Source organism: Periplaneta americana, chromosome 10 (genome assembly GCF_040183065.1).
Source record: "Periplaneta americana isolate PAMFEO1 chromosome 10, P.americana_PAMFEO1_priV1, whole genome shotgun sequence".
Lineage (NCBI taxonomy): Eukaryota > Metazoa > Arthropoda > Insecta > Blattodea > Blattidae > Periplaneta > Periplaneta americana.
This window is the reverse complement of record NC_091126.1, coordinates 46,963,463-46,982,508: the sequence shown is the minus strand read 5'-3', so window position 1 is coordinate 46,982,508 and position 19,046 is coordinate 46,963,463. Positions and strand designations below refer to the sequence as shown.

At 32.5% G+C, this 19,046-nt stretch overlaps 1 protein-coding gene across 5 annotated transcripts in view; it reads right to left on the bottom strand.

The window, feature by feature from the left end:
- Positions 1-19,046, bottom strand: part of Taf3 (TBP-associated factor 3) — a 113,323-nt gene that overhangs the window by 59,955 nt on the left and 34,322 nt on the right. The window lies entirely within an intron of this gene.

The window sequence follows — 19,046 nt, the reverse complement described above, 5'->3', positions numbered from 1 at the left end:
TTGTAACTAAGCTTCAGGTACAATGAAGTAGGCAACTTATGTTCAGAAAGAACAAAGTTCTATAAAAACAAAAAATAAATAAGACTGTAGGCTCAACTAAGAATTACGTATTACAAAGCCAGCAAATTATCAGAAGACAACTTCTCTATGATGATGCTACAACTAAAATTCAGAAATAGATAAACAAAAACTATACTGTATCCTGGTGCGTACAAGGAAATACTTCTTTAATAGATTTCTGATTTAAATCTGAAACAAATATAAAGGAATAATGGAAGAGAGTGTAACTTCTGTGAAAAATGTTTCATAACAAATGCTTCTCACATCTGCCTTCAACATAAATTTGCAGCAAATGTATTCGCTATTGTCACCAATGAACAAACTCATAAATGAGAGAATTCTTCATTTCATTCCTCATTACCAGAGATTTCTTTTTATTGTTTACGTATACAATATGTCGTCAACTGTGTCAATATCTTTACTTACAGTACCGTGCAAATTAATCCGAACACAACATATTTTTACATTTTCTGTCATTGTTGGCCTCACAGCTGCTCATACCGCTTTAATTGATATCTGTAGTACGTGTAATTCCATTGTTGAAGGTCTGTCGTTATTTTTTTTTTATAATATGTGACATTTTGTCTGTCGTTTTGTACTTATAAGCATTTCAGTTGTGTTGAAGACTTAATACTGCAATCCTGTGTACATTCTGTCGTCTTCACAAATGGATACAACTCCACGAAAACGGTCTAAAATTATAACATTAGCGGAGCATTCTTCTATGACACAGAGGCAAATTGCTGCAGAATGTCACATTGGTTTGGCTACTGTTAATTCGATCATAAAACGATACAGGGAGACTGAATCCATCACACCCCAGAAAAAAGGAAACTGTGGCCGGAAAAGGAAGACTTCACCTGCAGATGATCGTTTAATTGTCAGGAAAAGTAAATTAAATCCTAGACTAACTGCTGTCGACTTAACCTGCGAGTTAATGGCTACCACTGGGGCGAATATTTACGTCACAACAGTGCGCCGTAGGCTTTTGGAAGCTGGACGAAGGGCTCGTAAGCCTATTAAGAAGCAACTGCTAACCCCTGTTATGTGCAAAAAATGCTTAATGTGGGCAAAATTACATCAACACTGGACAGTGAATGACTTGAAGAATGTACTTTTTTCCAATGAGTCTCATTTCGAGGTCCACGGCCACCGTGTTTCTTACGTACAGAAAGGATCCGAAAAAGTAACAGCAGCCCATCTCCAACAAGCACCCAAATACCCCCCTAAAGTAATGTTTTGGGGTTGTTTTACACATGAAGGGCCTGGAGCATTAATACCTATCAAGGGAATGATGAATTCTGACAAATATATTCACTTATTGGAAACCAGAATCGTACCCCAGCTGCAAAAATCATTTCCGGATGGCAGAGGTGTGTTCCAACAAGACCTGGCACCATGCCATACGTCTCGAAAAACTACAGAATTCTTCAACAAGAAGAATATTCAGGTACTCCCCTGGCCAGGCAACTCACCCGAAATCAACCCCATTGGGAACTTGTGGTCAATTTGCAAAAGAAGAATGCAAAAAATGGATTGTTCTACAAAGGAGATGATGATTTCTGCCCTCATTGGTGTATGGTTTCGCGATGAAGAAATGAAGAATATTTGTGGGAAATTAGTGGAATCCATGCCAAATCGTCTCAGAGCTGTTATTAGGAACAAGGGAGGCCACATAGATTACTGAGGTATGTCTTAGATCCTTTTTTTTTATCCCGTTTGAATGTTTTTGCATAAGTAATTACGTTGTTTGGATTAATTTGCACGCTACTGTAAATGTCAATATGATTTTTTAATTATTTTTTTTATTTGTTAATAAATTAATGAAATATAGCGTGTATTTGAAAATACTGACAAATTCAAGAGAGCATTAGAATCCTTTAGGATATAACATAATTAAAATACCTAAGTTACTGAAAATCAATAGACGCAGGAGAGATGTGTCCGAAAACTGCTTAAAGCATCAATAAACTATACAGCCTACCCTACTTTCTGTTAAATATATTATATGAAAAAATATACATCTTTATGAATAAGTTCGTTTCACGTGTTTAAAAACAAAATCTAAATCTAACACTTACGCTGAAGTACAGAACAGTCTGTCAAATATTTCAGGTCAAAGAAATCTGAAATGACACAAACAAGTACACAGTGGACCTTATAATTTCAAACTCTAACAAGATAGCTGAATTCATCAATCGAGCCTCCAGTCACCACTTATGAAATTTAACTGCTGATGAATGAATTATTCAGCATCTATTTTTTAAGATAAATAAAAGAAAGTGGAAGTGCAACTGATTCTGTTATTATAAGGACTAACATTTCTGTAATCTAACAGGAATTAAATTATTCTACTGAATAGTTACTTTCTGTTATTCATATACATGTAAAATACAAATTACTGAAGGTGCATTTAGAAAATTTAGGCATAAGCTTCCAGAAATTCCAATCACAAGTAGAGCAATAATTTTTTTAAATATATGATAAGTAAGACGAGATGAATGAATTTGGTGCCACAAAACCTTTATGTCCACTTATTTGGGGCAGAGAAGAAGCATGTCTTTGATGAGTTACAAAATTATTACATTTACATGTTATCCTTGACATAAAATGCACTATGATATGACAAGTATATTCATGAGAGGTATGCCTGTCAACTTGAAAGAACATAATTCAGCATCCTCTCTAGTGGTGTAAGCTAAGAACCAAGTATGAGTTGGACACGTACACTGACGACTACAGCAAAAGAGAACCTTAAGAATACTGGTACATCCTTGAGAGAATATGAAATTGTAAGGACCACTGAATAGTACAGATTCTACTGGAGAGAGATGTAGGTTGTGTAGTAAATAATCTTAATAATGAATTATTATATTAATGTATACGTGAAGAAGATTTTTGGACTTTCAGCCATGTATTGAGATTTAAATTCTCCACTGTTTACAAACTGCTTACATGTTGCAACTTACAGTTATAATAAACAAGACCTGGAAGGATTGTCTGCTCTGCTAGGTCCCTTAATGCCTGTATATTCCTCCCCCCGCAAAAGAAAAAAAAATTGAGAAAATTTCAGTTTCTCCAAACTGCAAATCAAATTATAAATGTTTTCATCTACATATCAACACCAGAAAATGAGTATATGTTCAATTTAAATGAAAACAGATCTTTCAAATTGAAGAGTTCCCTGCAAACAGGGGGTGGCTTCACTTTTTGGTGAAAATAATGTTTTGCTTGCTTCATATATTAAAAGATATGACCGACCTTTTAGTGCAAGAACAGTGTGATTCCAAGCATTTGGTAGTAAATTACAGTGGAATATAACCTGAGCTCCCAAACGTTTCATTGCAAAAAGGAGGCAGCTCCTGGAGCTATATACAGAGTGAACAGTAAGTAGTGTCATTAATTTCAGGGGGTTAATCTTTGGGATACTTTAAACAAAAAGGTTTAATACAATTTTTCTGGTATTTGCTTCCTTTTTTGAGATAAAAATTGTTTTATATGAAACATATCATAATGTATTTTGGCAAAGACATTGATTTAATTTCCAATATGCTCAGTCATTTTAACAGAGCAGTGTGTTATGGTAATAAATTATTGAAAGAATTTTAGTTTTGTCCTTTAAATGTGCAGAAATTTGATCAGAACAAATGTAACTTTTCGTTCAGCAAAGGAATTTGACAATGTTATATTTGTTCAGATCAAATTTCTCCACATTTCAAGGATAAAATTAAAATTCTTTCATAATTTATTATCATAATACAGTGCTCTCTTCAAATGGTGCATACTGGGGATTAAATCAATGGCTCTCCAAAAACATGCTATGAAATATTTGATAAAAAACAATTTTTATACCGTAAAGGAACTAAAAACGAGCAAAATTGAATTAAAATATTTTGACTGAAATATGTCAAAGAATAACTCCTTGAAATTAATATCTCTCTCTCTCTCTCTCTCCCTCTCCCACCCTCTGTGTGTATGTATTTTTTTATTTTATTAGGTTATTTTACGATGCTTTATCAACATCTTAGGTTATTTAGCATCTGAATGAGATGAAGGTGATAATGCCGGTGAACTGAGTCTGGAGTCCAGCACCGATAGTTTCCCAGCATTTGCTCATATTGGGTTGAGGGAAAACACCTCAACCAGGTAACTTGCCCTGACCGGGAATTGAACCCGGGCCATCTGGTTTCGTGGCCAGACGTGCTTTACTTCACAGGTGTGTGTGTGTGTGTGTGTGTGTGCGCACGTGCGTGCGTGAGTGCGTCTGCTATGTCTTGTGTTATAGTTTATGATATTAACACAGTAATTGTATGTTCAGTGCGAAGTGGCTAATTATATCCAATTCTTTTTTTTTTTTTTTTGCAAAAAAGGGGTAGCTCCAATATTTTATTTATATTTTATGCCCCCCTTAATTGCCAATTATAATAAATGATTGAGTGATAAAACGAAACTTCTAGGTACCTAGGACATACTCTGAAAAAGGAAAGCTCAGTTAAAATTTGATTTGTTTAGAATGTTTTCTGTAGTTTTCCACAACACTGAAAAAAGTGGAGCTACTTTTTTTTTTTTGGCGGGGAGTCCTTCAATTTTTCCATGAATTAACTGCCCATAATTCACGATGGACAACACATGATTACATTATGTGCCTGTTCATAATATGGTTAAGTTGTTTGGATCAACCAGGCACAATGAAATCTCTCAAAGAGGTGATACTTTCAAATCTGTAAGTAATCCCAAAACACGAGAGAAATTATATCTCCATGGACACCAGTTGAAAATCCTACAAATCTTCTTCATAACCAAATACAATTACAGTCTGAATTGTCGTACTATATTACTGTAATATCATAATAAAGTCTATAGACCATAGCGAAAAATATAATGTAATGACTTAAAGAATCTCTAGATAGTTTATGAATTTGAAATGTTTTCAGAATATAATACAGTAAAACCCCATTACACCAAGCCTCAGAATAACACAGAACTGAATATATAACAGGTGCAAGTTTCCCAATATTTAAGGAATTTATGTACAACGTGATATATTATATTACTTACATTTTCTTGAGTTGACATAGACTAGTTTTGTTTTCCAATTTCTATTATACTTAGCATTTTACATTTGCTACATGGAATGCAAATACCGTTATTATTACCTACGAACACCAGCAATTGTGTGTACATAACATATTGTATTGTGTATATGATTAATACTTGATATCTTTGTGTTCTTAATCTCTTCAATGAGTCTGATGCTGTGGTATTTTGCCTGTTTGCTCACAAATAATGGGCTGCTGCACAGATGTGTCAGTGAAAGAAGCATTAGGCTATTATTAAGATTGGTGATTTTTAGCAATTTGAAATTATAAATTAAGCATTTTGGTTTTTTTTTTTTTTTTACATTTAGCATTTTGTAGCATTTTTAAGAAAAATACGGATGCTAGGTTTATATAAGATAGGCCATGTGTTTATAAATATCCATGTGGAATTGAAGTCAAACTTATGTAGATCTATTAATTATTACTTTTTACCTTGTTATATTCTTGACGGACTGGAGCTGCTTGGGTGAACTCTGCGTATTTAAGCTTTAAAGCCAACAACATTTGTACACAATACACATCTTTGTTGTTGTTAATATTTTAAATAATTTTAGTATGAATATATTCATATCCCTCAACAAAGGTATTTATGTTAACATACCGGAAAAATGTTATCTTTCTTTTGCTCTCATATTAACTTTTCAAATCAACTGATAATACAAGGCCAGAAATGGTAGGGTGAGTATAAAAACAGCATTTTTTTTTTAATTTAGAGACCCATAACCTCTTACCATGATAAAATTTTTCAGTCAGTTTTTTATATGTTAGTACTGTGACCTCCTAGAATGATTCTATTGCATTTTCAAGTATGATGACCTCTTGTTACAATAATAATAACCTTAAGTTTACCTATATCCAATTTATCCCATGGATGGGGTAATTTGGGTATAATGTGTATTATTGAAGTAAAACATGCTTTAAAGTTCTTATGAAATTAAATTATCCAAATCATAGGTTAATGCATATATCCTAGAACAGAATGTACAAGATTTTAAAATTTTAATCAGGCCTAACAAGATAAAAAAAATGTCAACAAATACTTAAGTTTTTAATAAGGCTTATTTTGTAAATTTAAAATATCTCTCATTAAAATTGGGACAGAAAACATTTTGGATATTTGTTCTTCTTTCACCTATCCATAATTTGTGTATGTGGCATGATCTGGAACCAAAAACTACATTAGTGGCTAATTAACTTATAATTATACCCAAATTACCCCATGCTTGTAAATTGTGATTTACTAAAAAAACTATTAATGATATATTACTAAATTTATTAAAAACATGTTCTAAACATGACGTGTAATGTACACATGCATGAATTTGGTTACTATATTACAGCCGGTACCCCAACAATATTATGTGTGTGCACACACACGTGAGTATGTATATATGTGTATGTGTATATATATATATTAAATTGGCTTGTGTTTGAAGGTTTTGTAAAGTTTTATTCAATAAATTTTAACATACTCAAATTACCCCAAGTTTGTAAATTGTAATTTACTAACAAACTATTAATGATATATTATTGAATTTATTAAAAACATGTTATAAACATAAGCTACTAAACTGGAGAATTAAGTACGGTAGCTTTCAACCGTGCCATTATGGTTACGACCAAATAGAACTAAATACACAATGTCGCCAACATAAGGGAATGACATTGGCCTGTGATGTCGTTAGGAGGAGAAATTTGATTTTTTTTTCTATCTATACCTCCTTAATTCTGAACATTACTGGCAGAAAGCACTACTATTGGCGACAAGGTTAGGTAGAGTTTGATGAGCAGATACACATATTAGTCTAAATTAGACATACAGACAGTGATAAGGCTTATTATTATTTTTAAATATACTCTCGTTAGGATTATGTTGTTCTTTAAAAGTATTTTGAAATAAATTCTTATAAGAATTATGTTGTTTCTTATCAATACTTTCAAATATATTGACTTAACATTAGATACTGTTATTTTTCTTATTTTCTTCTTTCTCCAGTTACACATCTTGCATATACAATGGTACCACACGTGATAAAACTTGTTAATTTAAATGTAAGATTTTATTTCATCTTCCATGTACTAATTTAAATTATATCATATTGTACTTCAATAATTTGTAACTATAAACATAAACTGTTTCATTTACATATTACTCGTGTGTAATACAAAAATGTTATATGACGAGGTATTGTCTCTAGACCAAAAATAAAATGACAAAGTGGTCATAATTACGTAGTTAATGCTTTGGCGAACATTAAATGCAAATCATTTCAATATTTCCTGAACCACACCTTTTTTGTTTCTTTTTCCCTTCGTTTCATTGTGATAATCTACTATAAGATTTTACTACATTTGCATTTTCTTTCGGTGTATTCAAAACACCGCCATGAAGTCAATTAGGTAAGAATATAGTCGCGAATTTTACTACCAACATTTCGACAACATTTTCACATGACTTGGTACGACCCAGTAATCAGTGTTGTTCTACTGTGTGTAATATCCAGTTGTTACCAAAATGCTTTTTTTTATTTTACCAGACAGTATCAGTGTGATCAACACAAATTTTTAACACTCTATGATATACAATTGTGAAATAGACAATATATATTAAATTGAAGTGTGTTTGATGCTTCAGTAAAGTTTTATTCAATAAATTATAACTTATACCCAAATTATCCCACTATGCCCAAATACCCCGACTCACCCAATGGATTAAAAAGTTTACCAACCTTTGAAAAAAAAAACATATTTGCGTAATTTTCTGCCATTTTTTTTATTACACTTAGCCATACGTACCATATTTTTTTTTTTTTTTTCCTTTTTGAACAAGAGTTTAAGAATTCCAACACATCTGTTGGTAACCAACAATCATGCAGCACATCTTTTGAGGACTGGATAATGTTAACACCATGTTCCACAGCTTATGTGCAAAAGGGTAAGAAGAGTCTTCCAATTGAATGATTAATTTAATAATTGAGACGGAAACCTGGTTCATAAACTTAGGCCAACAGTAAACTTCAAAATAATTATTCACATTCTTCATTTGAGATATTTAGGTGGAATGAAACATAATTACTAATCACTGAATTCTCATCCAAAGACTGAAAGAAATCTTTAAAGCAGGTCAAAACTTGTGAACATATTGTAGACCGAAACCATGAATTTCAGCATGTAAGCACAGGGAATGGCAATAAAACTATTGGAAGGTTTGAATATATTTCCTCAAGAAAGCTAAAATATACATTTTCCATTCTTTTCGAATGTAAATAAATTTAACTTTATATACGATAAATTGCATTAGAAAAATCGTCAGTTTCGCATTTATATATTATTTTAGTAAAAATTTCGCATGTTGAGTACACTTCACATTTTATCCCACATTCAGAATTAACTAAAAAGGGATTGTGATAAAATGAAAACACAAACGCATAGGCCTTTACAGTAATTTTTCATTGAATTGCTATTGCAAAAAATCACAACCATAATGATTGTGGTATTACCCACTGAGAGAGCAGGGAAAAGTTCTATGTGCAGTTCATAAGGATATTTCAGTCAACTTTTTATAAGCAGTGAGTAAAAGTTTCATTATACTACGGTTATGTTATAACACAAGTGTAAAACATGTCCCCTAAATCCCATGTTGTAATGGGGTTTTACTGTACAGTTTGGATTGTTAATAAGAACACAAGGAGAAGCTACTGTTATAATCATATTTTGTTGTTAATAACTAAAAGATAAGGAAGAAACTTGAACTAATCATTACTTGCTGATAAAATGAAAGAATTTATTAAGAAAGTGAAAGGAAAGTAAGGTAAGCGCTTAAATTATAGTGAGTGATGCACAGGAAACGGGAAGAGACTTTTATGTAATTATTCCTTACAAGTCCACAAGAGAATCCAACAAAATGGACGACTTGTATGACAATGAATAATTATAAACTTCTTGACTTACTGACTGATGTTCAACTAAGTTTAAATCCACCTTCTGCAGAATCAGTTTACAATCACAGTAGGATATAACTCTAAATTCCTGTGTATAAAATGAACAAAAATGGAACATTACATTAAACTAATTCAAACAAAAATATTACATGTAAGAAGTAAACTTGACATGCATAGTTGAACTTTAATCTCTGGCAATAGGCTTTGAGGCATCTCTAGGTCCTTACCTGCAAATGCTGTTAGTAACACTCTCAACTCAAACCCACCTTCAATTACCTCAACGGAATTGAGTAATACAATAAAACTGTACACGAATACAAAAATTAAAAAAAAATGCTATCACAAATAAAAGTGAGCAATGCAGAGGAAACAGAAAGGAATTATTATATAATTATTCCTCAGAAGTTCGCAAGAGATAATAAAGAATCCAACAAAATGGACGACTTGTATGACAATGAATGACTATAAACTCCTTGACTTACTGACCAATGTTCAACTAAGTTTAAATCCATCCTCTGCAGAATCATTTACTATCGCTATAGACTGAACTCTAAATTCCTGTGTATAAAACGAACAAAAATGGAATCTTACATTGAACAAATTAAAAAAAAAAACATTAAAAAGTAACCACGATGTATGTTGTTGAATTTTCATCTTTGGCAGCAGGTTTTGAGGAGTCTCTGGATACTTAGCTGCAAATGCTAAAGAAATAATATAATAAAACTGTAAATAAATACAAAAATTAACAACAAAAAATGCTATCACCAATACTAGTAAGTTCTTCCACCATATGTTACATATTAACCACTGAAATTATAAAGTAATATACAGCAAATGTGCATCACATGGCAACAAGCATGCACATACTACATTACAACGAAGAGCTTATGATTATCAATACCATTAGTGGCAAGAGGCAAGTGCAATCACCACACACAAAAGAAAAAGTTCATTAGACACTGTTAGCAAACCATGGTATTTTGCTTTGCCTGAGGATTATGTTTTTTAATGCAGGATGGAAAAATGTGCCGAAAAGGATTCCTAATTTTCTATGATGTATTAACCGAAAATATTTTTGAAACAAATATACTGACAAACTGACCACTTATTTTTTCAACATTTCACTTTACTATTTCGAATTACTTCCAAATATTTTTTCATTTGTTTTTTTTTGGCAATTAAAATATGAACAGTCAGACATATAAACAGAAATAATTTTATGATAAGTAACTGTGTAATTTAACCAACATATTCAATTTAACCAACATATTCAAATATTCTGTAAGTCGCAACTATTTTAACACATTGTAAAAGTGGCACTCAATTATTGACTTTCTTGACAATAAGTTTCTCTAAAAAACCTGCCAATCATAGCATTTCCTTTCAATTACTAATAATATTACTGTTCACTTACTATTATGATATGATATATGATATGATATGATATGATATGATATGATATGATATGATATGATATGATATGATATGATATGATATGATATGATATGATATATGATGAGATTTATTGTCATTAAGCAAAAACATCCCAAGTGATTGATGGCCCTTTACATTTCTGTATTTAGGGACTCACCATCACTCTTTACAGCTTCCTATATTAAATTATCCGGTTCTCAAAATTACATTCCTACCCCTAACTTAACACATTTCCAACCCTATCTATTCTAAGGACCACACACTTACTATTATGTAAAATCATTAGTTTCATTGCAATAGAACTGTTTGTGCACTGAATGTGATCAAGCATTCCAAAATTACAAATTCAAACAGTAGGTCCTAATTGTCAAAAAACAAATAAATAATATCAAAAATCTGTACTAAAGTTATGTAAATTTTTTAATAATAAATGTATCAATGCTACGTCTACAAATAAATTATGCCTCAGGTTCAAAATTCACCAGAATGTAGTGTCATGTACGATACAAATTACACATAGCATGTTAAATATTTCGCATTGTATAGTAGGTGCAACAGTCCGCGAAATCTATTACCAGAATTATCTAAACAAAATAATAAAATAAATAAATAAATAAATAAATAATAACAACAATATTAAGTACTTTTACAACTGTAAGTATGTAATTTGTAGTTTCTTATGAGGAAAATAATTTTTCATTGATAAGTTTCCATATATCACTTTGTTGAAATGTGAGTTACATTCTGTAGACATTGGACACTGTTTTCCTACAGTATGACATCTGATGAAGTTTGTACACTCGCAAGTCACCTTGTACTTGTGGCAGCTACGAACAGAAACTCCAGCATGCTTTGATGATGATGATGATGATGATGATGATGATGATGATGATGATGATGGTAATCAACAGTTCACTGCTGTGCTATTGTTGACATATGACAGTCTCTTTCTGAATGGCATCTATTATTGCGTGTCTTTTGGTGTACTGCTGTGAGAATATTGGATCTTGATTTAAAATGAACAAATATTAACATTTCTTGTCAAACTTGGCAAAAGTGGAAGCAAAATCTGTGAGATATTAATGCAAGTATATGGGAATAATGCTATGAAGGTAACAGCAGTTCACAAGTGGATAAAATGTTTTTTCTGAGGGAAGAAAAAGTTTTAGGGTTGAAACACAGTGAATTTAATATTGAAACATATCTGGCATTTGTTGACAAAAAAAAATTTTTGACAGGGTGAATAAAATTCTATTATTGAATACAATGGCGAAGTATGGGTAGACAGAAAATACCTAAATCATTCCGAGAACAATAATATCTTTTCCCTTAAAGCATTGGCCACAGACTGGATCAAACCATTCTGAATATCTGGAGATGTGCCTTTACAAACAGAACTGCATTCAAGTTGGTCTTTCATGGAAGGCTTCTTCTATCGCCAGTAAGTTTAGGGTTTCTAAATAACTGTATTTACTTATTGATACTTGTTCTTCTTGATTTCCTCTAAAGGCTAATTTATTCTTGTCCAGGTGTCATACTGCATCAACAATGTGATCAAATATTCGTCTATTCCGTGTCACATTTTCATTATGTCTAACAGCTTATAAGCAAGATATTTCTGTCAGTGTTCTTTATTTCTTCTCAACGTGTGGAAAATTTCTTCATTTCTAATATGTTTTCCTCTCTGCATACTTTACAGCTTTTACCTCAAAGTTCTTTTATTGCAGAAATACCAGTACTATTCCAAGGTTCTTCACCTGCTCAGAATCACATAGCCACCTATATTTAGAGTACCAAGTACTTCGAAATTTTCCAGTCAAATTCCCGTCTTTCTGGGACAAATTTAATTGAGGACTGTCTATTTATTTTAGACTTACGTTCAGCTTCTGCTCAATGTTAAAGACAACAAAGAATTGCTTTTAAGGAAACTAACAGAATCAAAAATCACATTTTTCATGCCAATCATCACCTGAACTCTTTCCATGCTTGATAGGGATTGTTAAAACTGCAGCACAAGAAACAACAGTCGCGGGAAGGAAACATTGTCATATCATTGCTCTACATAAACTGGGGTGAACATGTCTAGCCATCTTCGTGTAGGGTGCGTTATGTTCTGTGTGTGAGAGAAGGAGATGATCCTGCACGCATATGTTTTTAAAGAGCAGCCAGAGAGGTACTTTAGTGCAGCTACGAGAGACTGAAGCAGACTGAAGAGACAAATCGTATTCTGCAGTATCTGGCTGCAGAAAACTTATTTCTGAGATCCCTAAAATAGATTATGCGGAACTTTATTAACTTTATCAGAAGTTTAAAAAAATCTGTTTAGAAATTTGAAAAGAACATATAAGAAAATTATAATAGATACATGTAGTATGAATTATTTCGTGATTTCTGGGTGGACAGTATCTACCCTGTTTTCCCTGACGCTACACACCTGGTTGGATAATTTGGTGAAGAATCACTGACAATAGACCATCTACAGTATTTATAATCTGTATCAAAAAAATCCCATTTCTGTCGAAGTAGAAGATAAAATATATAAATGAAACGAAAGAAACATGTGTCAGATAAGACTGTAGAATCTATCTTCTGTTTAATATTTATATGAATGAATGCAATTGTGCGGGACATGACATGGAAGTAGCACTATTAATAGTGATTTTAAATTAAATACAATAATTATTGTACAACTGGTTTTATTAGCCGTATCAGTATATGCCTTGCAATGGTCTGTACACGATTTAAATCTGGTAGCCAAGAGATATTCTATAGAAATATCTACAGAAAAAAAAGAAATACAGTGAAACTCTGATAATACACACCCGTTTGTTATGCTATCCCACATTATACGCTCTTTTCATCCGATCCCTTGACATCCCTCTATAAAACCATGTAAAATCCACTGCTTAATATGCTCATCATCCAGTTTAATACACTCTTTCATCTGTTGAAAATTCTAAAATATCGTAATTTAAAGGATACTGAGAAAATTTTCCTGGACTTCTACATTTACAGCTAGCACCCGCATATTGAAGAATTTGTAGGAGTCTTTGTTTGGTGACTACAACAGAATATAATGTGACCCTTGAGTACCTCAAGAATACTGTATTCAGAGCCTGTCCTTGCTGGCAGTTTTAGATCGCATTGTCAGTGAAGATTTGATGATGAAAAAGTGGAAGCAGTAGACATTCCAAATCCTTCTCGCAATGAAGCCCTTGCCACAGTGCCTGTGATACAGATTCATTAATGTTTCCCGTAGTCAAATTACTGATGTCACTTCCAATTTAAATTGTATGGAAAATGCAATTATCCATAGTACTGGATCAGTAGTCAAATTACTGATGTCACTTCCAATTTAAATCGTATGGAAAATGCAATTATCCATAGTACTGGATCAGTTGCAACAGTTGACTCTTTTAATAAAGGGACACTTTAATTGATAAGACAGTGTATTTGTTCTGGCATTTTCTGAAAGGAAAGAAAATAAAATAACCATTTATCCTGCATAATTACAGTACTTAATCCCTAAATTTCTTCAACAAACATCTATGCTGATTCATACCTTTGTGTTAAAATTTAAAAAATCCAAAAAATGACTCACTCTCGCTAATACATATTCCCGTTTAATACGCTATTTTTATGTGGTTCCTTGAAGAGCGTCTTATCGAGGTTTCACTGTAATGGCCTTTTGTGGTAAATATTCAGTATCAAGCAAAATTTGTTTAATGACACTTGGTAAGTTTTTCCAGCTGTTCAGTACACTTTAATTACTTCATAATAAATTGAATTTTCTCCAGAACTACAACAGATAGATAAACAAAATTTTCACAAATTAGATAAACAAAATGTTCACCAATCATAGAAGAGAGACTGCTATATTGATTGATACCCACAATAAGTAACTAGGATTATTTTCTTTCGGTTGAGATTAATTAAACAACAAAGTAACATTTTTTAAATCTTTTTTTTCGATTGGTATCATTTTCTCACAAACTATTTATATTTATAAGTGAGCTTTTTCGACATAAAGTCTTATCATTATTTCTAAAATAATTAAATTAATAACTATTATTGATTATATTAATCAATTAAAAAACAATCAAGACTTTATGGCAAAAAAGCTTTCACCTACAATGTCAACCTACTAATAAATAACGTGTATAAAAAGTGTTATTCAGTTTCGACAAATAGTTTCTTAGAAAATGGTACCAAAAAAAAAATTGTCACTCCAGTGTTAATTACTGTCAAATGAAAGAAAATAAACCTAGTTACTTACTGTGGGTATCAATCATCTCAGCAGGGTTTGTTTTAAGACTGATGAAAATTTTGTTTGTCTATATGTTGTAGTTCTCGAGAAAATTAAATTTCTTTTGAGATAAGGTAAAACATACGGAACAACTGAAAACCCCTTTCAAGTGTCCTTAAACAAAAGCCTACAACAATTTAATGAATTTATTATTTCGGTTATAATCCACCCTTTGCTGAAAATTTAGATTTACCAGAAAAAATGTTGAAATTTAATAAAATCCATAGCATCATTAACAGAGCTTTAAAATATTATTAGCACAAATATTAAAGCATATTCCTCTATATACAATAATGGCTAGAACAGTCATGTGTTACAGGAGTGAAGCATGGACTCGCTGGAAGAGAAATGAAAACAGATTAACAGCTCGTAAGACGAGATTCATATGTCGAACAGCTGGCTACACCAGATGGGAGAAGAAGAAAAATATATACGTGCTACAAGAATTATATATCACCAGTCTTAGGCTACATCTCCAGTTATCAGCAGAACTGAAAGAAGCATGTCAATCACGTTCCCTGAGACAATAATGATATATCATCTAAATGGAAAAGGCTCACTGGGTTGTCCCATGAAAAGATGTCATGAAAATCCTTTTCTAAGGCCATAACAGTTCTTCTAGGACTAACACATGGCAAGATGATATTAAATATGGTTTGTGCAAAGTGATATACTATGTATATAAGGACAATATATATTTCCACAACTACTCTGTTGTGTATTTACTAATATGATCCCACACTCTCTGCAGTCTGGCACTGAGATATCAATGGACATTGCAGTGGTGAGTAACTTCTCTTATGTTTAGATCAGTGGTTCCCAAACTTTTTGAAAGCGCAACACACTTTTGGGCGAGACGTCTGTATGCGACACCCACTACCAAACTGGTAGGGTACTTAACCGCATTCCAAAAACACAAATCCTTGTAAAATCAAAAACAATGATAATTTTATTCAAAATCAGTGGATACCACCCAAGAACGACCAAAATAGAAAAATATAGTGCAATAATGACACAAAATATTACATGAACATAATTTCTAGTAGACTACTTTGCTGATATTTTCGAACACTTAACACTCTGAAAAGTATAGGTAATTTGCAAGGCCAAGATGTTAACATAATGACAGTCTGGGATTAAATGAAAGAATTCATGAAGAAACTTGATTTCTGGTCGACATCACTTGACAAAAAGGAATGTGATGCATTGCAGTGCATTAAAGAGCTCGTGGAAAATTCAGCTACGTATGATACGACAAATACTGATTTTATTTTTGCGAACATGCAGTTATGGTATGATACGATATGATATTTGTCAGCCAACTTTACAGTTCATAGTTATGGTGGACCTTTACATTTCTGCTTTTTGACCCACCATCACTTTAATATACACACCACTCTTTTGTGTTCATATTCCTTTGCCAAGTATTTCCTATTTACTTCCTATTCTTCTGTTTTAGCTGAATTGCTATCATTCCTCACGTATCCTCTTTCATTCTCTCTCTTACATAGGCTGTCACCCTTCCATTTGTCGCATCGCTATTAGGTATTGCATATTCCTTTCCTTCATTATTTGCATTATTTTTTATATATTATTCTCACATCCACATACTCTTGTTTCTTCTTTCCCAGCCATTTTCTCCTAAATTACTTATCTATCTTTCCATTTTCTATATCTTATATCACTTATTATTTCCCTACTCTTCTCTCCTCAATTTATTTACGTAGTCACTTCACTCCTACTCCCAAATTCCCTCTTCTATTGCTTCTTCCCTACTGACACTTGACACTTTCTTCTCTATTCTTATTCTCTCACTTTTGTCACCCCTGACTTTCTTACACTCACTTTTTAGCACTCTTCTTCCTCACTAATTCCACTGCCCTTCATTTTGCCACTTTCTTCTATCATCTTCTCAAAAGCCTTATCTATTTTGTCCGGACACTCACTAATATCTGGTAATTGCTTCCTTCCTTTGTTCGTTCCTCCCATGTCTTCTCTTTCATTTCTTCTGTTTGTCTTGTTTATGTTTCTGACCTCAGGCACTTCCAACTGTTTAATAATCTTTCCTCAGCAGTACTGTAACTGCTATCTGCACTTCGTTTCATTCCTTGGTTTATTCTGGCTCCATTATACATCTTCTCTCATCTCATCATTGTTGGAATTTAGTATCGTCTGCATTTCTTTCTTTATAGCATGTTGCACTCCCTCCACTGATTCAAACACATTTTCACGTTCATTGCATCTTTGCTGCTTACTGTGATTCACCTGATTTCACTCGATTTCAGGTTAAAATTCTAGTTTGTCACAATTCTTCTCACAGTATTTCAGATCGTAAATTTTACCATTAATTTTCAATTTGTCCTTATTCATGATTGAAAAATGTATTTTGCTTTTCGCTGTTTTCAGATATGGTAACAATAGTTTTCTTCTTCTTCTTCTTCTTCTTACTTCGTAACTAAGATCATTTTCAAAACGCAATTTTGTTTCCCTCACATTTTTCACTCTGTTCATAATCATTACTTTTGTCCTTAAATTTTGAAATTTAACTAAAATTGGCTCAAATTTTCCCTTGCCAACTCTATAAGCTTCTTCCATTCGTATGTTGCCATCTATGTTCATTTTGAAAAGCTCCCAACACACTCGCTGAACTGCATTGTAAGTTCCATCTCCATACTTTCTTTCATCCTCATTAAGATCAAAAATTATCTAATTTTTCTTCTTCTGACTATCTTCTATATCACTAATTTTCTTTTTCACCTCGTTATTTAACTTTTATTGACGTATAAAATTTTGTTCAAAATCCTTTTGAGACGATTAACTCCATATATAGATGAAAACATTGAGGGTCATCAATGTGATTTTAGGCATAATAGACTATTATAAGATATTTTGTATTCAACAGATATTAGAGAAAAAATGAGAGAGTAAGGACTCAGTACATCAGTTATTCATGGATTTCAAAAAGGCATATGACTCAGTTAAGAGAATTTGGTATTCCCAAGAAGCTAGTTCAATTAATTAAAATGTGCCTCAGTGAAACATACAGCAGAGTCCGTATAGGCCAGTTTCTGTTTGATGCTTTTTCAATTCACTGTAGGCTAAAGCAAGGAGATGCACTACCATCTTTACTTTTTAACTTTGCTCTAGAATATGCCATTAGGAAAGTCCAGGATAACAGAGAGGGTTTGAAATTGAATGCGTTACATCAGCTGCTTGCTTATGCGGATGATATGAATATCCAAAAACGATTAGAGAAAACACTGGAATTTTACTTGAAGCAAGTAAGGAGATAGGTTTGGAAGTAAATCTCGAAAATGAGGGCGGCAATGAACCTCCAAGTTCCTTAAAAGCCATTTCTATGTGTTTACCTGGTTATTTAACTGTTGTAGCTCTTCGATTCTTTTGTTGTTTTTCTCTATTGTTGTCTTGAAATCTGTAATTGACTGACTGAAATCCTGTAGCTGTAGTTTTATTTCCTGATTGATATTTATGAACCCTAATTTCATTTCTTCCTTAATTAATCCTCTCATCTCTTTGTTCTTCACACTCGTTGGCCTTGATTCACCTCAATTCCGCCTATTATTAATATCACTATGACTACTCCAATCGCCCATATTAATTCTTTCTTCTCACCATTCTCCCATTTTCTCTCTTCTTTAACTCTTCTTCTACTCAACCTTCCAATTCTTGCTCTATACTCATATAAGTTCACACCTATTTTACTTTCGTCTACTGCTGTTCCTATTGGCCAACAACCCTGTATTACTTTGGCTTAGATCATCGTTCCCTCTATTCTGAACATGTAGTTAAGTTTGCACAAGTATAAACAACAACATTTAAGTATTTTCCGAAACACTCAAAACAATGTGAGTCACAGATAGACACAAATCTATTTTTAGACAGTTGCATTCAACTGGCTGAATTTTAAAAAAATATATGACACTTCATGGAATGTAGCGACTAAGCTTTTTCGCAGAGTGTAGATCAGCTGTGGATAAAAAAAATGCATGAATATCTCGAATTTGAAAGAGAAGCTCTTAAAACATTTGCAACCTCATATTTATGCAAAATAATTTTTTAGTCTATGATTGCCATCAAAACAAAGACGAGAAATCTCAATAAACTTGAAAGGAATATCACTGTGTGTTCATCGAATACAGAGTCCAGATTTGAGACGCTACTTTTTGACAAACAAACACATTTGTC